This window comes from Dryobates pubescens, chromosome 37 (genome assembly GCF_014839835.1).
Source record: "Dryobates pubescens isolate bDryPub1 chromosome 37, bDryPub1.pri, whole genome shotgun sequence".
NCBI lineage: Eukaryota > Metazoa > Chordata > Aves > Piciformes > Picidae > Dryobates > Dryobates pubescens.
Genome location: NC_071648.1, coordinates 1,159,273 through 1,183,853, shown reverse-complemented (window position 1 = coordinate 1,183,853; position 24,581 = coordinate 1,159,273). Strand labels below are relative to the sequence as shown.

Sequence of the window (24,581 nt, the reverse complement as noted above, 5' to 3'; positions counted from 1 at the left end):
GGAAGAAAAGAAATATGGCAGACACGAATTCCTTGCCTTTCTACAGGAAAAACGTGTCCCTAACTTGCATTTCCCATGACTGTCATAAAACTATGTTGATCCATGCTGTTCTAGTTCTTCTAAACCACATTTCAATTGGGATTGTATGCCACAGATGGTATCTTCACATTTGGTCATCATGTTACATGCCTGTACCCTAACAAAATACTTAAATTCTTTGTTATAGATATAACCAAGCCCTGTGGAAGTGTCTGTTAACTTTTTTTTCCTCAAAAGACGGTTCTTTGAAGAACATTAAGCTGCTAACTTGCATCCCCCCACTTTCTCAGCTACTGCCAACTCTTCATTTCTTTGCTTTATCAGATTCCTGACGGCAGAGCTGAATTAAAGTAGCTGTGATGCCAGGAGAGCTGTGCACACCTGAAGCTTTGGACTGCCCCGACAGGCCTGTTCCCCGCTGCTCGGGCACGGCTCTCGCAGAACGTAAGCCTGCCTCTGGGCTACAGAGGAGCCACCAGCTATGGGGCACCTACGTTGCCAGTCCCCCCTTTACTCGAGGGAAATGGAACCTAAACTAACACCGCCCCACCCGAGACCGGCTCCGGGGCAGGGGTGCGTCCCGACCTAACCCTGGGGTCCCAGCACCACCCACCCTTCGGACGCCCAGGGCTGACCCAGCTCCCGGCCGTTCGCCAGGAACCAGCTCCAGGGGGGCGGTGAGGGTGAAGTCGCAGCGGCCGGGATCCAGGTCGGGACAGCCCTTGCTGGGCGTGACGCTATGGCGTCACCGAAGATCACGGCGTGACTTCATGGCTGCGCCATGCCGAGGTCTGTGTGTACCAGAGGCTTCACGTCAGAGCCCCGCGGGGCAGGGACGGCAACGGGTGTCGTTCCTCAATCGCCCCGGCGGCCGCCACGGCGCCCCCTGCCGAGCGCCGCGGGGTCCTGGTGCTGGCGGCTCCTTCTCCCTCTTCTCTCCCCGTTCCCTCCCCGGCGTCCGGCGGCGGGAGCCAGGGGGAGCCCGGGAGCAGCGGCAGCCCGGCGGGCAGCGAGCCCGGCAGGCAGGCGGGGTCCCCCGCCCGCCCGCGCTGACGTCAGGAAACTTTCTCCGCGGCTGAGGCGGGAGCGGACCGGAGCGGTCGCCGGGTGCCGGCTCGACTCCAGCAACGGGACGGTTTCCGTCAGGTCGCCCAGGTAAGCGGCACTCGTTTCTGGGGGGCGGCAGGTTTCATGTGCGGCAGAGTCCTGAGCTGGTGCTGCGAGCTCCTTGCCGTCCTTTCCGAGGACGAGGGCAGCCGGCGTCCCCGCCGGTCCCGAGGTGCGCTTGGCTAGCGACGGCGGAGAGGGAGGGTTCAGCGCCTGTTGATCGCCGCGGCGGCGGCGCTGCCTCGGGCTAAGCTGTCCAGCCGCAGCCCTTGGTTGCAAACTTCGCAGCCCCGCGGGCAGCGAGCGGAGGCGGTCGGACCGGCACCGCGGGGTGGGGCGGGCGCCGAAGGCTGTTGGGGGGAGGGGGGCGATGTGAGTAACGGGGCTCGTTCCCGGGGCAGACGGTGGGCGCGCCTGTTGAAGCTGGGCTCGTTGGCTGGGCTCACCTGCGGTGGGTTTCGGTGGGGCGGACCTGTCCGCTTCGGTGCTTGTTATCCTGACGGCACGGTGCGAAACTTGAGATGGGCGCCGCTTGCAGCCCTTTTCTCCTCTAACTTCAAAAGCAGCGAGGGCTTGGGGATTGTATTCGTGCCACGGGGTGAGGGTTTTTTTGAATTTCAAGCGTCTGAGAATAATGCCATGCCTTTCATTCCGGTGGGTTTTCCCCCCTCAGTAAGTACAGTAAAGCCATTATCCGAGACGAGGTTTTGTTTTCCTCCTGAGGGCTTGGCCGTGGCAGCGCAGCGGGGCTGGGAGCCGAGCCGAGCTCGCCGCGTAGCCTGATGAACGCACAATTGTGTTCCCAGGGAGGATCTTCTACCCCTGGACTAACCCAAACCACCAAGTTAATTTTAACTCCGAGGACCAGCCGGGCGTTGGGAGGGTGGAGTGCTGCGGGAGTCTGTCGGATCATCCTGTGAATAGAAGGCTGAAATCTGAGCGAGGACTGCAGCATGGAGTTGTGTGTCAGGGAGATTCAGGGGGACTCTCCCAGTTGAAGTGGGTCTGAAAGTTGTGTGGCAGTCCTCTGGAGGAACGTGGGGATGTGTGTTGCTCATTCAATTTCACCGTCCTTCTCATTTATTGAAAGGCAGCGAGAGTCCGTCAAAGGCCAGTAAAGGTTAATTGTATTCTGCTCACAAAAGGATTTGCCCCCTTCCAAACAACTATTTTTTCCGGGGTCTTTTTGCGACCTTCGGACTGTCATTACACTCCTAATTTAAATACCATGCAACTCTCACTCCATAAATTTCCAGTTCCTACAGCTGCATTGTGGTTGCAAGTTTTTAAAAGCTGTCTTTAAGTCAAAAGATGTTAAACCCCACAGTTAACTGGAAAGCAAGCCATACAGGAAGGGGATTATGAAGGTGGTTTGAGTGTGTGTAGACCTGTTTGAAATGTTTTAGCTATCTGCTCTAATCCACGTTTATATTTGATGTCAATAACTGAACCTTTTGGAGATACTATTGACTTCTTCTTTATTCCCCTGCATGTTGCACTTCAAACTTCAGTCCTATCCTTCAGTTGTTGCAGTGGTAGGCAGTGCTTTATAGCTTCAAATCTCTACCGCTTGTGATGAGAATCAAAATGAGGCAAAATAATTCACCCGAGGACAAAAAAATACATCTTTCTTTGAAGGTCAAGCTTCTATTGTTTTATTTTCAATTTCAGAATGAACAGAAGAATTTGCCTCATAATTATAGACTTGTGTGATTCCTTTGTGTTCAGTTGTGTGTCAGGGACAACCTCTGCTCTTTGGAGATTGTCCACGTGCACTTGGGGAAAGGTACAACAAAATAGTAGAGGCAAAAAGGCAACAATTTTGTGATTATTACACTTAGGCTTTTTGGTATGTGTTTTTAAGTGTATGGATGCGTTAGTGATTATGGGCTTCTTTAAAGGCATGGATTTATGTCAAGAGGTTGAATGGAGCGATTTATGGATTTAAAGCCTAGGAATTACCACACAGTGGAGAAGGATGCATGGGAGAGCAGTTCAGTTTGTGCTTTTAACAGAGCTGCAGTGGCAGGGATGCCAGTGAAAAAAGACTGGAAATAAGCAGAAGCAAGTACAAATCAGATTGCAGTAGAAGTAAGGCTTAAAGGTGATCCAGCTAGCACTGGAAATGTCTTGTGAGAGATGAGTACAGAAATTAAAGTTATTTGGATGCCAGGAAAAAGAAAGGAGAAAGTACTGGATTGTGACAGGGAGCTGCACTGTGATCTTCCGTGTAAAGCTTTAAAATCACATGGGGAAAATGCAAAACTAGAATTAGAGGACCAGAAAGGGGGAAGATGTAGTTAAGGAGAGCAGATAGAGCAGCGGTTGTCACACTAATGGTTGGTACTGCCTCCTTAGCCCTTGTTAACAACTTTGTGAGCTTTCTGAGGTCATTTTAAAGTTCAAAGATTGTGCTTCTCGCAATACTCACCTGATGTGACATTTTAGAGCTTCCTTTTCAAGCTCATTACAATAATTTGTTTGTCTCTTCCCTGTAGACAAGATTACATCTCATTACAGGATGACAAAATGATGGGAGGTTGGAAGGAGTCTCTGGGGATCATCTAGTTCAGCCCCACAGCTAAAGCAGGTTTGCCCAGATCAAGTTGCACAGAAATGCATCCAGGCAAGAAAGTCTCCAGAGAAGGAGACTCCGCAGTGTGATCATCAGTTCAGTAGCAGTGTGTCTGCATGGGTGTGTTCATACAACATTTGTAAATATTACTGAATGCTCTACAAATCACAATCAAAATATTTCTGTGAAAACTTGCAAGGCCAAGTGCAATAAACCAGCCTTTGTATTATGATTATAGAAGTAGCTTTTTTTCTTGAGATAATCCCTCAAGAGCATATTGCTTGAATGAGTCATAAGAAAATAATTAGAACTACCATGTGAAATAATTAAAGAGCAACTTCAGCTTGAACTGGGGAGCTTGAAAGAGAACTATCTTATCCTTGAATTGTTGCTATATCTAATGTGACTTGCAGAAGGATTCTAGTTCTGTCAGTTCTTCCAAGAGAGAGACTAGAGCACTGAGAACTGAAAAGTCCACCAGGTTCACTTCACCCTTAGAATTTTCAGTTGCTGTCAGTGGTGGAGTGCATGGCAGAGGTTGAGGCTGTTTGTCAAGCAAATCAGCTCGCATAACAGCAACAAAAAATAATCCTGACTGAATGACTTAACAGAGATTTTATGTAAGAATATGCTAACTGGGCACAAATAAACATCTTCCCCATCCCCCAGCCCTTTTTTTGCCTCATTGTAATGTGATTTTTGAAGGGCTTAGCACCTTTAGGGAATCAGGTTGTATCCCAGAAAGGAACAAACAATACTGCCTCTCTTAGAAGACATAGTATATCTGCACAGCTACCTAATAACATTCTCTTCTATGTAGCTTTTCTTATAGTCCTTAATGTCCTTGTTCCCAGTGGAAGGCAGTTCCTTATTTAGCATCTCCTAAAAGACATCAGAACCCTGGCCTTTTTCATGCAGTTAGTCTCACCATCCCACAGTCAGTGCTTTGATGAAGATGACCCATGTTTTAAACTGATTTGTGGATGTGCTGCTGTGGAGTAGGCACCTATTACCGTTTAATAAGTAGCCTTAATAATCTTTATTTACACTCATGGGCAGGAGCAGGAGGAAGGAGGTGTTACATTTACTCAGGGACTTGTCATTTTGTGGTCCATCCTGTGACCTAGCAGGAATGGCAGAATGCAGCACTCATTACAGTAAATTATTGCTCACTCTTTTAGTCTTAGCTGTGCGAGTGTAGACCTTGTCTGTGCCATTTCATTTGCCCAGAGGCACTGAAAGAACTCTGGGAATGGTCAGTAGTAGCTCTTAAGCTTAAAAATTCTTTCTGGGCTGCAGCTCCACCTCGTCTAATAAGCAGAAGGTCATCTGAAATGCCTCCTCTTGCTGTGCAGTTTCAAAACATGTTTGTTACACTAAACTGAACATCAAGAGAAGGGAGTGATGTTGCCACAGAGATTTTCATCCAGGATTTTAATAGAGAATTTTATCCAGCTGGAAACTCATCATGAATTCCCAGGAAAGAATTTACACTTTCATTCCTCCTTCCCTCTGCCAGTTTAAGCAGATGTTCTAATTGCCAAGCTAAGAGGATGCTCAGGATTAAAAGATTATAATTTCCTCAGGTTGAAATGATTTACTTTTTTGGAGTGTAGTTACATAGTAGACAAAGAGGGAATGTAGAATTTTGTGGCTTAATCAAACATTTCTGTAAGAGTTTCCAAAAGCCATAGAAGTCCTTGAGTAAATGTAACACCTCCTTCCTCCTGCTCCTGCCCATGACAGGCCATGAGTGTAAATACAGATTATTAAGGCTACTTATTAAATGGTAATAGTTGGCTGCTCCACAACAGCACATCCACAAACCAGTTTAAAGCATGGGTTGCATAGAAGGGCTCATGATGCCTATGGTTTCACACAGGATACTTAATAGTGTGGCAAAGTAGAGGGCTCCTTAGATTAAGATGCTGGATTTCTTTAATGCCTGCAGCATTTTTCTCTGTTTGGAAGGGCAGACATGGAGAAATTCAGCTCATTTTTAGTTTAATTCCAGAATCTGAGCTGCTCAGCTTAGTAGTATGTACTGTATATTCTACTCGCTGTGTTGTACTGCTCATATATCTGACCCTGAGCTTGCACATTCAGGTTTTATTTTGAGAGCTGAGCTGGGTTTTCTCCATTAACTGTCTCACTTGCAACTCTGAAGATTCAGGAACATCTGTATAGCCAAATGGTTTTCAGGTTCTTTGGTCAGCGATACCTTAGCACCGCTGTTGCCTTGCGTGAGTTCGTGCGAGTGTCACTGGGTAAACAGTTCTCTTGATAACGACTGGTTAGAGCAGAGACTGCAGCTGGCTTGATCTTGGTTGTTTTGATTTGATGGAACTAAGAAGAAGTTGCTAAATATTGGAGGTTTTGTCACATAAGTGAATTTCCAGTGGAAATGCTTTAGTCATTCTGGTTATTCACAGAATCAGAATCACAGAATTATTGAGGCTGGAATAGACCTCTGAGATCATGAAGTCTGGCCTATGGCTTAACACCACCACATCACCCAGACCGTGTCAGTAAGTGCCACATCCAGTCTTTTCTTAAACACCTCTAGGGACAGTGACTCTACCACCTCCTTGGGCAGTCCATTCCTGTGCTGCAGAGAGATCCTGACCAGTGCAAGTAAATAATTCTCCTGTTTTGACAAATACATGGCTTTTAGGGCAAATATTTTGGCATTTGTCTGATGGCCATTTCTGTGTTGCTTCAGTGGAGCAGGGTATGTGGGTACTCCAGTATTTGGAAATGACTATGGAGGAGCCTCATCTCTGAGGTGCTCCAATGTTCTCATAATCCCTGAAATAATGTGAAAACTGTAAAACTGCATTCAAATTCTTACTTGGTATTTTTAGATAAAATGAAATCATCATTTTTTTGAGGGTTGCTGGATTCTCTGAAACTATTCAAGATCTTTAATGCAATTTCCCCCCCCCCCCCATTCTTCTCTGCTCTCTCCATCCTCCTAGTTTTAATGGGGGCAATCTTGAATAAAGGCACAATGCAGAAGCAAGGTAGTGTGCACAACAGAATCCTGACCACTACCTGCTGTGACATTTAATAGTCCATTCTATTTCCATTTTTATCCTTTTAAATGCAGATGTTAGATCTTTAGTTCCTTCTAGGCAGGATGGGCCATTAGGAACTTGAAACACCGTGCTTAAACTTTCCCAGCCATCTAGGACACTCTAAATCCGCGTAGCCCTGTTTTTTTCAGAGTTCTCACCAGCCTGTGTAAAAGCAAACTTCATTTCCACTAGATGGAAGGCTGGGTAAGGCTGCTGCTGCAGTGGGCAAAGGTGGCTGAAGGGGAGGTGATTGCCCATTCTCACCTCAGTCTTGCAGTCTCCTTGTGGCAAGGGGGGCCCAGGGAGTGCTGGGTTCTTAATGGCTGCAGTCTGTGCCATCTGGGCGCTGGCAAGGAGCAGTTCTACTAGTGCTGGCCATTTCTGTCTGCTGCCCTGTGAAACCGTTGTTTTTCCTATGAATAATGGTGCACCCGGTATTAATCAATATGTTTTCTCTTTTGCCAGCTTGAGAGTCTTTACTTTTTTTTGGTGTGTGTACATCTTTTAAAGATACCTCTTGAAGCAGCAGCATTTTTAATTCTGTTTTTTTTCACAATCCGTTGTGAAATCTTCTGGGGAGTGGAACAGGAGTGAGGTCATGAACCTGGATAAAAGGCTGCGTTCCCAATAAAGAGACATTCTTTTTTTCCCTGCCATCACCTCTCAGAATGTTGTTTGGAGCAGCAGTCATCTTTCAATGCCAATGACATTAGGAGGTGTTTAAAAAAAAGTTTGGTGTGTTTTCAAACCTGTTTTCTTCCCGTGTGTGCCGACCAGCTTTCCAAATGCCTTGCTGTGCAGATATGTGCTGTCTCTGATGCTTTCTTCCTGCATGCTGTGCTGGCAGCCGTCTGCATTCAAAGATCATGAGTCAGGTTCCCTAGCAAAAATATCACCAAATAATGAGATTAAAAATCATCCAGCCTTTGTCTTCTTTGAGCACTAAGCATTGTTTTCCTTCTTTAAAGCTTTTATTATTTTTTTTCTCCTTTTTTTCCCTTTTCTTTCAGCTGCATAGAGCTAAAACTTTTGTACTGAAAACAGATTTGATTCTAGCTTTGTAATGCAAGCCCAACGTTTCAGGACTCGGGTCTTCCAGAAAAAAACGGCTCTTGTGAGAATTGCCCTAAAATGAGGGAGGATGGCACCCCTGTATCTGACCTTCTGTCTTAAATGAGAAAAATATTAGTCAACAGTTTGCATTTTCATGCAGATGTAAAGCCTCTGCAGATGGTTCCACTTGTTCATGTGCTGAAGTCAAAGAAGGTTCAGTGCTAGAGCTGAAAATGCTAGCTAGCATGCGTATCTTTTTCTTCTGCCTCCCAGCTGACAAAGTGACAGAGCCATCCCCTTCAAAGCAGTGGCCAGTTGGGGTTACAGCTGGTCTCCTGTTGTGAGGCATGCACAAGTTGTACCTACTTTAGAGTAACTCTACTTAAAATAGCAGGAGGAAACTTATTAAAGTGGTAAGTAACAGTGAGGAGTGAAGTGTGTATGGTATAATATGATGCCAAATACTTTTTTTTTTTGAGCCAGAAGAGGTAGTATCAGGGGAAGGTGTAGCCAGCAGAAAGCAGTTTTGAGAGACTAACCCCCACCATTGTGCCCCTTAATCTGTTTCACATGTGTAGGCTTTCAAGCAAGTGTACTGTGGATTTGTAAACACAAAGGTCTTTAACATCTGAGATTAGTACAGTCTTTTTCTTGATTCAAGCAGCCTAAAAATTGCATTACTAATTTTGTAAGTTATATGTTGTATTAATATTCAATTTATCCTGTTGTCCAAATAGGCTTAGGAGGAAAGAAACACTTTCCCAACAAATTTTGCAGCTGGGGCTGTTACTAAGTCTCTTATCTTTCTGTGCCATACAGTAATTGCACTTAATTGATTGTTTCTGCTGTGTTTTGTGGTGTGAAGTGCAGTATGTCAACACTGCTCAACTGCAGCATTAGTGTGCATAATGCTAATGTTCTGGAAGGAAGAGATTGCCGAGTTGCACCTAGCTGGAGGAAACAGTCCAGGTGGAACTACCAATGCAGTGCTTTATCCATCTTCTTGTAATGCAAGTTTGTAGTTGTTTCCTCTCAGTTACAGGGTGGTTTTATTTCCACATGGGTTTTTGTGTAGTGTATTGTACAGGTAAGCTAGAAGGCAGCATATAGATGGGCCTGGGCTAAAGTCTGTGGCTGGGGAAGTGGGATGCAGATTAAATAATATTTTCTGACATAGCCACTTAAAACCATTGAGAAAATGAGTGAGGTGGTTCTTAAAATGTTTGCTATCCTTGTAATTTGGAGCAACTCTCTGAAGTTGAGCACCAGAACAAGAGGACACAGTCTCAAGCTGTGCCAGGGGAAGTTTAGGCTGAAGGTGAGGAGAAAGTTCTTCACTGAGAGAGTTGTTAGGCACTGGACTGGGCTGCCCAGGGAGGTGGTGGAGTCTCCGTCCCTGGAGGTGTTCAAGAGGAGATTGGACGTGGCACTTGGTGCCATGGTTTAGTCATGAGGTCTGTGGTGGCAGGTTGGACTTGCTGATCTTTGAGGTCTCTTCCAACCTTGGTGATTCTGCTGCGATTCTGTGATACGTTTCTTTTTATAGCATGTTAGGTTCTCTTTGAGACCCAAAGACCTCACCTAGAAGCATTCTGATCTGCAAAAATGACCCTAAAACCTCCTCTCCCATCCCATGCTGTGATGGAAGCCTTATTTCTGTATTAGTCCCCACAGGTTCAAAATCACAGTTCTTAAGAAACCAGCCAGTGTGGGAGAGAGCACTTGGGAACTTTACAGTTCCCAGCTTCAGTTCTCTCAAAGACTATTGATTGCTTCTTCACTGAGAGAGAGCAGAAGCTGCAAGGTGGATTTTAATTTAGCCATACTGACTTGCAGTCTCATCTGTTTGTCTCAAGTAGTCTGATGTAAACAACAGTTGTAAACTAGAAGGGCATAAGAACTATGTATTGTTCTCTTTCAAAATGAAATGCTTCGCAGGACCTCAAATTGCAACAGGCCTTTAAGATCATCGAGTTCAACTGTTCTCTATCTCTACCAAGGCTAAACCCTCAGCATCACATCTGTGTGTCTCTTAAACACCGCCAGGTATCCCTACGGATTCAACTGCCTCCCTGGGGAACCTATTCCAGCACTTGAAGATCCTTTCAGGGAAGAAATTGTTCTTCATGTCCAGCCTAAACCTTCCCTGGCACAGCTGAAGGCTGTTTTCCTCTCATCTTGTCACTTGTTACTAGGGAGAAGAGGTTAGCACCCACCTAGCTCCAGCTTCCTCTCTGGGAGTTGTAGAGAGTGAGGAGATCTCTCCTCAGCCTCCTTTGTGTTAGTAATTTTCTCCAGTAACTCTTGAGTCCAAGTGATTAACTGATACTTCAGCCCTATAGTACTGAATATTGCGCTTGCATTGGTGGCATCTGTAACGGTCACTACAGTTACATTGGCTGTGGTCAGCAGCTGAACTTCTTCATCTCTTTTGACTGAGATACAGCATGAGACAGGTGATGACTAACAGACATGGCCAATCTGTTGGTGGGGAAAATTCACAAAGCAAACCCAACCTACACAGGTATCTTAGTAATCTGCCAGGAAACTGAAGTGCAGTTGACAGCGCTGTGGGTTGTTTCTGTTAGAAAAGTGCTGGTGTTTGCTTTGCTTTTGTACCAGCTGGCAGAGCAAAAATGATTTTACTGCACAAGGAGCATTGTGCCTGCAAAGCAGGAGGATGTCTCTACCACAGCAGGCAAGGGCAGCGTGCTGTACTTCAATGCACAGTGTTCTCTATTATGTGTCCTTACTTTGCAGTCTTGCACAAGTGCAGCAGGCAATGACTGGTCATTATCCACATCAGTCCATGTAAAATGGTCAGGCTTTTTGGATTATATCCCCTGTGGTTGGCTTTTCTGAAGGGAAGAAGGAGGGGATGACTACTTGGCAATAATAATGATGCCATGGAACCATGCTTCATGTAGCTATGCATTTAAAATAGATAATTAAGAAGTCAGGCAGTGTATATTACATAGAATATTCTATATGGGCAGTTGGTATTTGGCGGCAAGCCTAACGCATACACAGTAAAACACAAACCTCTGCTTGCTGGTGGCCTTCAGCCTTCTCTGTCTTTAAAATGTAGACTACTTTGCACCATGAATTCTGAACTCAGCCTCAAATTCAGAAAAGATTGACATTCCTTTGAGAACAATTTGCAGAGGCTTACTTAAAGGTTGGTTTGTCCCAAGCTTGAACCTAATAGGGTAAAAGATCTCCTAAGAGACAAGGCTGTTTTGTGGAACTAGAATGCATTTGCAAAATGTCTTCCTTTATGTGAATTTCACTCCCACATCAGTCTGTTTTGTTTGCTTTTAAACTCCCAGATTTCATAAGTAAAGCAGCAGTGCAGCCTTTTCTTTTAGATATCCAAAGAATGAGATGTAGTCACCCAAACCAGATAAAAATAGATGCAATATCATTTATACCCATGTGTTCTTCAAAGCTAGATGAAGAAAATGAGAGAGATGAAATACAGATGAGAGTTGGTATTGTTATAACAATTATGATTGTTATCATAATTTTGAAGTGCTAATAGATGAGACATTTGATGAAGTGGAACATGTGTAGCTTATTTTGCTGTCCAAGATGATAATGTAAAATGGCATAGAAAGCTTCTTCCTGCAGAGGCTCTCTGACAACAGGGACTTTTGGGGAAGACTCTGTGTGTTTCATACACTTTGTGTATCCAGATGTCATTGTTTTGATATTTTCAAGGCTTTTCCTCATCTGTGATGTTTGTTGCTTGAACCCTAACTTATATCCAGACCCCACTCCTGAAAGAAACTGGAATACCTCAAACAGAAGTTCAGTCTTGGAACAAAGAGTTGTTATCTAAGCTCTTGACAGTCAAAGTACAGAACCAGGTCTTATTCTAATGAGTTAAGGACTGTTGTACTTTATTATGTGGCATTTTTATTGCTGTTCTTGGAAGATATCCTGATTATTTATTTTTTTTGTTTATAGCTTATGAAGAATTCCTAAATCAGATGTTTTTCTCCCCCCTTCCCATTTTGGAGTTTTGTTTCTTCTGTGGCATTGTTAGGATTGATTAGCAACTTTTTTAAGTAGCAAGTCAGAAAAATAAACCAAAGCTGAGCAAGCAAAAGATGAGGAATGGAAGGGATTTACAGTTTAAAGTGTTGCTTATATCCTTACAGCTCTAAGGTAGAAGTATAGTTTCCCTTCCCTGCATGCATCCCTTTGCCTTCCTTTTTCCTTGTCCCTTCTCTTGTCCTTGCACCCTCAAAAGACAATCGAGGACACTTCTGTTATACCTTCCTCAGACGACTTTGTGGGATGTGCCTAGATGTGCTTCTTTAAAAAGGCCTGAAGGGAAAGCTTTCAACTGTAACAAATCTGTTGTGTAAAATATGCAAACCAGAAAGTACGCCTATAGTCATAAACCCTAACGATCCCCCCGCAGTCCCTGCTGTACATCTTACTCAGAGAATTAACTATGCTGTGACTCCACGTGCTTTCCAATTTGGGATTTCAAGTTTTTTGACCTTGTAACAGAGTGGTGATTTAAAGGTAGGAATAAATGGGCCATAAAATAGATGTTTAGTGAAAGATAAATAAAAGCATACTTAATAAGATTAATGGAATGTATTTGAGATGTGTTATGTTGCTGGCATACCCATGACTGCTTAAACACTGAAATAATCTGTTGCCATTTAATCCAAATAAATTCCATTTGCTAGGTCATCTGGAAGTTACTTCTGTGGAATCAAGTTCTTAGTTGCTCAGTCAAATGGTAGAAGGTGGGAAAAAAAATATGTCAAACTACTGAAGAAATATGCCTTCAGAGTGAAGAACATAATAAAATGCTAAAGCTCTCAGTTCGGCAAGAACTAAGTGGTTGGCTGGAAATAATTGCTTTGACTATTTTGAATTAATTATGGTGAATTTTGCCAGATGCTCTTGAAGAGTATTTATGGATATTATTTACTGTGGTGTTTCTTGTGCTTGCTGCGAGGCATGTGTACTGCTGAGTGATGTGATCTTCTTTGTTTATGGTCTGAATACCTCCCTCCAGCCTCTCCCTCCCCTCCTCTCCCCTCCCCTCCAAGCAGCATTTGATTATGTGTTATGTTTAGCTGCTTTTTAGAAGACCTGATGCAAATATAAGTCCCAGGCAGCGTTTGTGTAAGGTAAAATGAAATGTATTTCTTCTTAGCTAGCAAATCTTGACATACCTTGACAGATTTTTGCAAGCTGTATTTTGCTCTGTACCTAGGAATATTTTACAGAGTAAAGTCTTTTAAAGAGATGCTTCAGCTGAAATGCATGTTTGTGACATGCCTAGAGAAGGAGGCTTCTTCAGTCTTAGCCTCTTACACTGCGGAGGGGTAAACAGTAGAGAGAGTGAGAGCTGAGCTCTCTTATCTTGTGACTTGTCTGGAAGTACATCAGATACTCCCTTGAGTCTGCCCTGGAGGTACGTGTGGCAAAATACTGGCGACACCTGATTAGGTGAAAAACTGTGCTGAGTGACCACAGTTCTGTGATTACTGGTTCTGATTTGTTGTGGGTGCATGAATTCTGCTTGTGTCTATGCTTTGATTTCTCAGAATATTCACACTGTGTTTCTCCCACGTTTGAGACAGCAATGATGCTGCTAAAATGATGGTTGGATCCTTTGCCACCCTTTTGTTGCCTCATGCACCTTTCTTTGGATGCTGGCTCAGGTATTTAGTACCTGGCATTTGGAACTGGATCAAGAATGACCAGGAACTGGGAAGTGGGAGGAACAGGTCCATTTATATATGCTCAGTCTGATTGTGGAGCAGCAGTGTAAGAGGCAATGAAGCTGCTTATTGAAGTAGATGGAGGTTAATCTGTAAGCCTTGGTTCAGTGTATTCAAGTTTGTTCACTGCATGCAGTGCAGTTTATCACTGACCTGACCAGATTAATCTGTATAAACAAGAACAGTCTCTATTGGTGAAGACACAACCTCAAGACACAACCACTTTAATCAGTGAGGATAAACAGTGATGGATTGTGGAAAACCAAAACGTTGTTGCTGTATCCAGTTTGTTTAGCTTTGTCATAAATTCAAGTTCCCAGGCTTGTCTGTTAAAAGGTTTGGTTTGTTGATAGGTCTTTCCATGTTTTTATTACTAACAATCCTTGATCACTTTCAGAGAACAAGTATTGTGTATTCAGTGCTCTAACCCACGATGTCTTAGACTAATCTACATGGTGTGGTATCATACTAACCATCAGGCTGACTGTCCCTTGTGTAGATTGACTTTCAGGGCAAGAAAGGTCTATCTCTCTGGCACTCCAGTTACAGCTCTAGTGTTAATTTTATTCTTTGTGTGCTTATGCCTGTCTTCCTGGGAACCACTCAGGAACAGCTGAAGTTAATTCACAGAATTTTCATTCCAGATTCCATGTGTTTGTAAAAGTTTAAGAAAGGTTTTTATTTAAGATGACTGTTTTAAGCTCGTACATTGGAATTAGACTGCTGCTGATCTCCATAGGACAGGAGCTACTATTCCTCTTATCACTATTTAATAAATCAATTGAGGCTGAATATCATAGATTCACAGGATGATTTGGGTTGGAAGGGACCTTAAAGATCATCTAATTCCAACCCCTTTACCATGAGCAGAGACACCTCTCACAAGACCAGGTTGCTCAAGGCCTCATCCAACCTGGTCTTGAACACCTCTACGGGGGGAGCATCCATGACCTCCCTGGGCAAATCTGTTCCGGTGTCTCGCCACCCTCACTGTAAAGAATGTATTCCTAATACCCAACATGTAGACTGGATTCATAGACTGTTGACTAGATTCATATGCTGATAGCTTTCCAGGCCAGAGTGAACAACATGGCAGTTCTTTCTTGTCTGGTGGCTGTTGTGGTGGCTCCCCAACTCACCTCCAGTTTTAATGTTAGAGCTAAAGATACAATTTTGACTTTGAACTTTCACTATTGTAAGTTTTGTTGTAATGTAGAACAGAATATGCTTGTACTTAATTGCCTTTTGGAGGACTTTTTTGCAGTTAATGGAGTTGCTGCTGCTTGAATAAAGAAGGCTTCTGGTGGTTAAGGGACTGGGTGATCCTGACAAGGAAGGCAGAGCACTTGAACTGATGTTTTTCAAGCTAGTCTCTAGCGGAATTGGGCTACAGCATAGTAATCCCCTTTTTTCCTTTTGTCCCTCTCCCTGGCAATGATTTTGGAACTTGTTGGCCTGTTCCAATAAAATTTTTATGCATTTCATAAAATCTGATGAATGGTTAGGAAAGAGAGATTGATGTTAGTTTCCCAGGAGCAGACGTGTAGCTGACTGGAGAGTGATGTGGCAGAAACAATGGATTCCTGCTCATCACCTGAAGCCTGCTGATTTTTAGTGACAGTCACTGTAATAAAACCCCTGACAAAAAGTGTCTTTTTTTCTTCCCCTTAAGACTTTATCCATTAAGACCTGTCATAACAGATGAAACCCTTCCAGCATTTTATTTTGGAGTGGCCTTACAGGTGGAGCACATGAAATTTAACGTCCTTCTTTATCGTGCTCCTGGACTTCAGTCAGTTGTCTCTATTATTTATTCTTTCTTTTCTATTTTTAGCACATTCTGTTTTCCTGAAGCTTTCATTTCGTCCCTCCTCAGTTTGCCTACTCAGTAGATCATCTTTTAGTCATAGTTAATTGTGCTTCAGCAGAATTGGCATGACACATCCCATATATCTACAGTATATATGCATTTCCTTTTTTTTTTGCCAAAGCCTCCTCAGTGTCCCAGATTTTTTGGGGGTGAGGTGTAAATCAAATAGCTTGCCCATTTTTCTCTGCAAATTATTGGTTTGCTGCAGATGTCTTCTGCTGCCTTGAAGATCTTCTACACGTTCCATATGCTCCCAGAATCTGCAGTTAATTTTTGTTCTTGTAAATTCCTTCAGGAGCCTGGATGGCTTTAAAAACTGTTTTCTGTGTATTATTTTTTTCAAGGAAAAGCTTGTTGGGTGCTTTTCAGATGTTGTTTCAGTATTTGTTGTTCATCAGTCTTCTAAATGACCCTTTTCTCTATGTGCACAAGATTGTTTGTTCTCTTCTGGCAAGCAGCTATGTAGTAATGTCTGTCTGGAGGCTTTGAAGGTTATTACAGATTCATAGAATGGTGTGGGTTGGAAGGGACCTTAAAGATCTTCTAGTTTCACCCCCCCCCTGGCATTGGCAGGGACACTTTCCACTAGGCCAGGTTGCTCAAGGCCTCATCCAACATGGCCATGAACACCCCCAGGGAGGGGGCATCCATGGTCTGCCTGGACAGCCTGTTCCAGTGTCTCATCACCCTCACTGTAAAGAATTTCTTTTCTGATCTCCAGTCTAGATTTGCCCTCCTCAAGCTCCAATCCATTCCTTATCCTAACGCTACAAGCCCTTGCAAAAAGTCCCCCTAGCTTTCTTGTAGGCCCCCTTCAGGTACTGAAAGAATACTTAGGATCATCTGACTTTTGCTGGAAAGATTCCCAGGATTGCTTTATCAGCTGTATTTCCTTGGTGCTTCTTCTAGATATTATTTCTGTTGTTTCTTGTTTGCAGCTTGCTGATTTTTTTTGTCTGTGGAGGATTTGTCTAAGAGGGTTTTGGTGGTTTGTTTTTCTTGCCTGTGATTCTTTTTAATTGGGTAAAATTTTTAAATGTCAAATTTGCTTGTTCATGTGTTTCCTTCGGTTGCCTGTTTGAGATGCTGTGGGTTTTATTTATTTACCTATTTAGTTAGTTGTTGGTTTGTGGGTTTGGTTTTGTTGTTTTGGGGTTTTTTTGGTCATTGTTGTGTTTTAAATTTTCATTCTCCGTTTTTTCCTTTGTACTTCTGTTTCTCCACCACTTTTTTGTTTACCTTGCAAATGCAGGACGTGGTCACTGGTTCTTACAATCCCGTTTGCTAATGTCTACATTTGGTCAGTTCAGTGTTTTTCTTCTTGCATTGAATGCATTGTATGCATTGGTCATTCCGCATGTATTGGTTCTTTCACAGAAGTTAGTGATAAGCTGAAAGAAGGAATTGTAAGGAATATTGGCCACATTTGGTCATTGTGCCTGCTCCTTATCCACCATTCCTCAGGAGAAAGCAAGGAAGAATCACTGAAGGAGCTGGGGCTGTTTAGTTTGAAAAAGAGGACTATGAGGAGCTGAGGTTGTTCAGTCTGGAGAAGAGGAGGCTGAGGGGAGACCTCATTGCTGTCTAGAACTGCCTGAAAGGCCGTTGTGGAGAAGTTGGTGCTGGGCTTTTCTGACAGGTAGTGATAGAACAAGAGGAAACAGCCTCAAGCTGTGACTGGGTAGGTTTGGAGTGCACATTAGGAAAAAAACTTTCATGCAAGGAGTGGTCAAGCGTTGGAATGTGCTGCCCAGGGAGGTGGTTGAGTCACCAACCCTGGATGTGTTTCAAGGTCGTTCGGATGTGGTGCTTGGTGATATGGCTTAGGGGTGAACCTTGCAGAGTAGGGTTCTTGGTTGGACTTTCTATCCTGAGGGTCTTTTCCAACTGGAGTGTTTCTGTGATTTCTGTGAATAGGTGTGACTCATGAATGCTGGGTTACTTTAATGTCCTCTTCCTTTTATGGTAGAAATGTTACTGCACTGCCATTGCAGGTCTGACTCCACAGTTTTCACCAGGGATGCAGTTTCAATGTCTACCATGTTTCATAAGCAATCCTGTGTGCCTCTCTGCATCCCTCGGTTTCTAAACAGTTTTTCTGTGGTCTGATGCAGATTGTAGATGATAGAAATAAATATGTACCAGAATCTCTTGTACTAAATACGATCTGGTGTTCTCCTCTGGGTTAAAAGATGAATTGTGTTCAAAATTGCTTTGCCTTAATCTGTTGCATTGCAATGATGTCCTGTTACAGGACATTTTTAACCTCCTGTGAGTTTTTGAATACTTAACATGTTTTACACAGGAGGCTTTTCCTATTATTGTTCTCTTGTCTTCTGTGATGAGAAATACAAATGTTGTGAAGAAAACACTATGTATAATTTTAGCTGCAATACACTGATGATATAAATAATGAGCATGTATCTTAAAATGAAAGTGAGGTAACATCACAGATTTCAGCAGGTCTTTTTGGAGTTTTATGGTATTTGTTAGGGCAAATATGCTTCATGTTTGTTTATTGCATTTTTCAAGTTCAAAGAGAAAGCAAGCCTTCAAGTAAAAGGAAACTGTGATGCAGGCTTCTGTCATAGCAATAATCCTAGGTTGGTTTCGTGTGTGTATGGAGTGAATGGAGTACACTAATCCTCACGTCCTGGATTTTCAAGTAATGGTATCATACTCCTAGTGTCACAGCAGGCAGCGCAGTGCCCTGCTGCTTTTCAACTCTTAAAATGCACATTGAGTGTGGTGATACCTGTGAAAGGAGAATGCATGGGACTGTACAGAGCTCTGGATTGAAAATGTAAACAACTTGATGGAAGATCTCTTTTGTATTTATCGCTTGGAAACAGAAAGTATTTCTCAGTCTGCCTGTATATTGTATTCTATAAGGGTAGCTGATGCAATCTACTGATTACCATTACTAGGTATCCAGAGGTTCTTTTTATACATTCCAGGGTTATCTTTGCTTTCAGAAGACAGACTCTGTAGCACCTGAGGGGCATTTGCCATGACCCAGGATTTCCTTGTTGTACTCTATTTAGCGCAGCACCTCCCAACGCAATGCATGTGTTTGTACTTTGTTGGGGTTACAGCTCTTGCTCTTAACTCTTTCTTATATGACGATTTTTTGGATACATTTTATCAGTCTGACTACCTGAATGAGCCATTACTGCCAAAAAAATATTTCAATTAATGTAGAAACTTCGAGTTATGCAAGGTGCCTACATTAGATGTGTAGATCTTGATACAGGCACAAAGAGGTCAGTCGTATTTGTTAAGCTTCATTGAAAAACGTTCAGTCCCCTAACTGGAGATGACTTGTTTTGCATAAATCCAAAATTTGTAGTTTTATATAATCCAGGAGTAATGGAAGCATTTTGCCTTGCTAGCTAGCAGGAACAGAGATCTAAGTTCATATCTCAGTGGGACTTCTTGTTCTTGCTCAAGGGAGACCTTAAAGCAGCCTTCCAGTACCTGAAGGGGCTACAGGAGAGCTGGGGAGGGACTTTTGACAAGGGCTTGTAGTGACAGGATGAGGGACAATGGCTTTGAGCTGGAAGAGGGGAGATTGAGACTGGAGAGTAGGAAGAAGTTCTTCAGAGTGAGTGTGGGGAGACACTGGAGCAGGTTTCCTAGGGAAGTTGTGGACGCCTGCTCCCTGCAGATGCTCAAGGCCAGTTTGGATGAAGCCTTGAGCACCCACGTCTACTTAAGAGTCAGGCCTGTCCATGGTAGGGATGTTGGAATAGATGATCTCTAAGGTCCGTTCCAGCCTAAGCCATTCTATGATGATGATGGTAATGATTTTCCAGCACTCGTGTCTTAAGCTATTTGGAGTAAATTAATCAGCAGCTATTTGGAGTAACATATTGAGGGAGGCCTTTAGGCTAATCTTCATATTAGCTGGTAAGTTGTAATTATAACGAGGAAAAAAGAGTTCATAGAATCAATAAGGTTGGAAAAGACCTTAAGGATCATCAAGTCCAAGCTGTCATCCAAGACCTCATGACTACTAAACCACGGCACCAAGTTTGTGTGTTAGGCTGACGAGAAGGCATGGGTTCATGAGACAGCTTCCGTCTGTGTTGCTTTATGCTTTGGACACCTGCTGTTTAAGTAGTAGCTTGAGGATTTGATGTGGCTTCCCTATGGAGTGGTTGGTTGTTAGTTTGATTTTTTTTGTTTGTTTGTTTGGGTGTGTGTTTGTTTTAAAGGTCTGTGTGCTTGTTTAAGTAGACCTGCCCCCAGAGTGTTTAAACCAAATAATTGAATCGAACTGAATAGTTGGAACTTGCTTGTGCCAGGCGGAAGGGAAACATCCATTTGGGAGAGGGGAGAGTGAAGGTGTAAGGGAGGTCTAGCTGTGAGCGATGGTGTGCCTCTATAAAGCAAAAAATATCTTTCAAGTATGTAAAATAAAAAAATATTTACTCAGGTTCTTTACTCTGTAACAGAAAGCAAAGAATGTTTTGGTGGTTTGTTTCTTTTTAACTGTCTCAGACTAAATATTGGAAAAGCACCAAACAACTTGCTTGTCAACTACACACATTGACCTTGTGTTTACCTTGGAAATGGTCACATTGTTGCACTGCACTTCTGTTACTAAAAAGAATAAGAATATGGCTGTAAAAATATTGGTGTACCTAAAGGGTCAGTTTACAATCTGCAGTGAGGGAAAGTAGTGACTGGAGTGCTTTAGCAGGAGTGGAAAGCCCTTACCAGAGTTCTTGCTGGTGGAACAGGAATGGCTTCTGTTACTCCTTCTCAAAACCTGATTTTTCACAGGATGTTAGGATTGGAAGGGACCTCTGGAGATCATTAGCATCCAACCCCCCTGCCAGAGCAGGACCAGAGAATCTAGTGCAGGTTGCACATGACTGCATTCAGATGGGTCTTGAAAGCCTCCAGAGAAGGAGACTTCACAACCTCCCTGGGGAGCCTCACTGCTCCATGACCCTCACAATGAAGAAGTTCCTCCTCATGTTGAGGTGGAACCTCTTGTGCTGTAGTTTATATCCACTGCCCCTTGTCCTGTCACTGGGTGCAACAGAGAAGACCCTGTCCCCTCCTTCTTGACACCCAGCCCTCAGATATTTATAAACATTTATTAAATCCTCTCTCAATCCTCTCTTCTGCAAACTGAAACCCCCCCAAGTCTCTCAGCCTCTCCTCGTAAGGCAGTGTTCCAGTCCCTCAGTCCTTGTGGTAGCCCTCCGTTGGACTCTCTCCAGTAGATCCCTGTCCCTCTTGAACTGGGGAGCCCAGAACTGAACACAATATTCCAGGTGAGGTCCCACCAGGGCTTCTCAGCCTTTTGGCTAAGATCAAGTGTAGTGTATGTAGTAGTTGTCATTCTCTGTCTCTTCATTTCCACCTTTCAGAAACTGCTTTTTCATTGACTTTTTTTTGGTGATTCCATAGGTACTCATTATTCTAGAAGCATCTTACAGGGAATCATAGCTGATCTACAAAATAAACTGAGATCAGGTAATTTTAGTTATGAATTCTCTCTTCTAGCAGTGCTATGCACTTGCACATCATCAGTGGAGGTGATGGAATTCTACTTACTGAGATTGCCAAACACTTTTCAATGTAGGATACTACTTCTGAATGACATTTTACTAAGCTCTTAACTCTTCTGGTCTGTTGCTTGAGTTACATTACTAAGGAAAAAAGACTATGCAGAAAAAGAAAAACAGTAATAAAAAAGTAGAAGTCTGTAAAACTGTAATTCAAAGTGGTTTGATCCTAGTTGTGAAGCCTCAGAAATGTCTTATCTGAAAACTTGCAATGAGGTAGTGACATATACTATCATTTTTCTGTTAGCAGTTCTTTGGGAGGGAGGTGATTTCTGCTTCTTTGGATTTTAGGCAATGTGCAGAATTCATCTGTCTATACCAATGTTTGCTTCAGGTTCCCAGCTGGAGTGATCATATGATGCAGTTTGTAAGGGACTGCCAGAGGTCACCTCTTTGCCTGTTTCTTCCATACCAAATTGGAGAAACTTGGTAAAAAGAAAAGAAAAGATCAAAGGACTGGACTGCAAGGTCTGTTCCAGCCTAAATGCTTTATGATAACATATTAATGTTTTAAGGCACAGAGCCTGAAGCTGGGAGGAGAGGGGAACTTAAAGTAGGAGTCAGTAGTGGGTCAGATAGTGATTTCGAGGTGAACAGAAAAACAAGGTTAATTGGGAAGACAGAGTATCTGTTCAGAGGAGGTAGATAAAGTGTGTGTGAGGAGCTGGTAGTTTATGTAAATGTAGACTTCTTGGATAAAAACAATGAACAGAGATGGTATTAAAATAGCCAAGGAGCCTTTATGTGGATATTCCTCAAGTGAGGAGGGACTGCAAATCACGATAATCATGGGGCAAAAGAGGAAAGGAATTTGCAGCTGTTCCAGAGAAGCACCGCTAAAGATTTGAACAGAAAGGGTTAGTCTTGCTTATGATGGGAAGACAGAACTTTGTCCTTGAGAACTTACTGCCCTCTCCAGAGCCTGAAAGGGAACTTAGCCAATCAAACATTATTCTGGAGAATGTGATTTCTCTCCCTTGATACTGGTCAAGATGCTTTTTGCTGATGTTAAGAATACTTGACTTCAGCTCTTAGCTCTGATTTGAAGAAGTGCTGACTCTCATACCTGAAATCAAGGGCAGCTTGCTTTGGACATAAAGTACTCCCATATTTTATAGCTCTTTAGGAAGTAACACCTGAAGGCTTAGACACATGTCTCCTTGGCATAGTTTCTGTAGTTTCTGGCAGGGTTTACTGCACCCACAGTGAATCAGTTGAATGGAGTGTATCCTACCTCTCACTAGAGTAGGCAGCTCAATGTTTGATGGTAGTAATTTCAGATTGGGTCCTCCATTTCTTTAATAATGTTGAATAACCACAGTGACTAGCTGTAAAATGAGGACAGTGCTAATTTTGACATTGAGTTTTGAAAGACACTGAAGTCTGGGGGCTATGAAGTGCTCTGATGAGAGCTGCTGTGGAGCTTTGTCTTGTGAACACCCTCTGCATTCTGGAGTTTGTGCTAAATAAGCAGTTAGAAGAGTTTGTAGTATATAAGGCACCAGGATTTATAATGGGCCATCAAACAAGTTGCCCATTGGGTGAACAGAATCCACCACCCTCATAGTAAAGAACTTGCTCCTAACATCCAACTCTTTTCAGAAAGTCCAACTGTACTCATTTATTACATGTCAAAGTGTATTTTTATCCAGGAAATACATTGCCTAGGGAGGTGGTTGGGGCCCCATCTCCAGAGATATTCAAGGTGAGGTTTGACAGGGCTCTGGGCAACCTGATCTAGTTGGGGATGTCCCTGTTGACTGCAGAGGGATTGGACTAGATGACCTTTGGAGGTCCCTTCCGACCCAGAGCATTCTATGATTCTGAGTGCTGTGTTTTCTCCTGTTGTAGGGAAGAGGCAGCTCCACTACCTTGTGTAGGGTTTCCTCCTGCCTTCCATCCCTGCAGATTTCTCTTCTGTTTGATTAACAACATAGCTTGTGTGAGAGGGAATACTGGTGAATACTGGATGTGTAAGAACTATGCAGGAGCCCATCTTACTTGGTATACTTCATATGTTCAAAAGCTGTTACTGTTCATGCAGTGGAAAGATTTGACAGTCAGAGACAATTCTCTTTGGGAATCTGGAGTTACTGCTCTTATTTGTGTTTGGGTTTTATGCAGTTTGTAGGAACTGAATTACTAATGGGATTTGACAGCCAACACTTTTGCAGAATCATTGTTTCTGGATCATCTATTTCTTGTTCCATGTCACTGACTAATTCATTTATAAAAACCCCCAACCCAGGCATTGACCTAATAACTTCAAGAGAAACCTCTGATGTTACGTTTGATCCCTTAATTGCTCTTGTAATTGGCATTCATTAGAACTCTTTCACAAGTCAGGACAATAGACCTCCTTTGTTTTGTTTAGAATGCTGTAAAAACAATTGAGCAGCTGATCCCAGCTTTCTGTTCAGTAAGCAGTTTTGGAAGGCTCTGGGCTCTGCAATTGTCAGATTTGCCTAGGTTGTAAAAGTTAAATGTAAAGAGAGATGAAATTGCAGCACAGGGCTGTGTATTAGCAATTACATGCATTAGTGGTTACGCCGGTGCGTTGTCGTCTTCATAAATGTTTGTAGTGCAACTTTCTCCTAATAGATGTTGATGTCAGCCAGTGTTGTGGAGACATAAAGTACAGTCTATGGCAGAGACCATTTGTGGGGCCAGTAACAAACTGGCTACGTGCTTGAGGTGGCATATCCAGCTCTAAGCCGTGCTGATAGCAACACTTAGCTCTTCCATTGTTCCTTAATAATTTAACGTGAGATGTGCAACTGGGAGGTAAACATCTTGAATTTTTATATTCAGCAAATTTGAGCTTCAGAACTCTTGAAACATAGGCAAGCCTGGAAAGTGATACTGATCACAGTATCACCAAGGTTGGAAGAGACCTCAAAGATCATTGAGTCCAACCTGTCTCCACAGACCTTATGACTAGACCATGGCACCAAGTGCTACGTCCAATCTCCTCTTGAACGCCTTGATTGATGCTTACATAAAACTTGTCTTACTCATTCTGAAGTAGTTTCTGATTGCCTGAGTATCACAGAATGTTAGGAGTTGGTGCCACGGTCTAGTCATGAGGTCTGTGGTGACAGGTTGGACTCGATGATCTTTGAGGTCTCTTCCAACCTTGGTGATACTGTGATACTGTGTGAGTTGGAAGGGACCTCAAAAGATCATCCAGTCCAACCCCTCTTGCAGAGCAGGATCACCTACACCAGGTCACACAGGAACACATGCAGATGGGCTTTGAATTATCTCCAGAGAGGGAGACTCCACAACAGCGAATTGAAAGAATAAATGAAGTATTTCTGGCAGTATTAATCCTGGAACTAAGGCATGGTTAGCAAATGATTAATTGCCAGTATTGTGTTTTTGCATGACTTCACTGGCTGGATCCCAGAAATACTGATTTTTCACTGGTGGAAAAGATGAAGGGCTTCTCTCAGATGTTGAGTTCAGGTGGCAGAGCTCCTGTGACAAATCTGAAAAAGGATCTGTGGACCTTATCCCAGGTGT

General features: G+C 43.2%; 1 protein-coding gene across 6 annotated transcripts in view; it reads left to right on the top strand.

The window, feature by feature from the left end:
- The first annotated feature begins 975 nt into the window (after positions 1-975).
- Positions 976-24,581, top strand: part of GULP1 (GULP PTB domain containing engulfment adaptor 1) — a 145,659-nt gene continuing 122,053 nt past the window's right edge. The window contains exon 1 of one of the 6 annotated variants that reach the window (XM_054177020.1): positions 976-1,194. The gene's annotated coding sequence lies outside the window, so the exon portion shown is untranslated. The remainder of the gene's footprint in view (positions 1,195-24,581) is intronic. The other 5 variants (XM_054177019.1, XM_054177018.1, XM_054177017.1 and 2 more) reach the window with 5 other exon arrangements.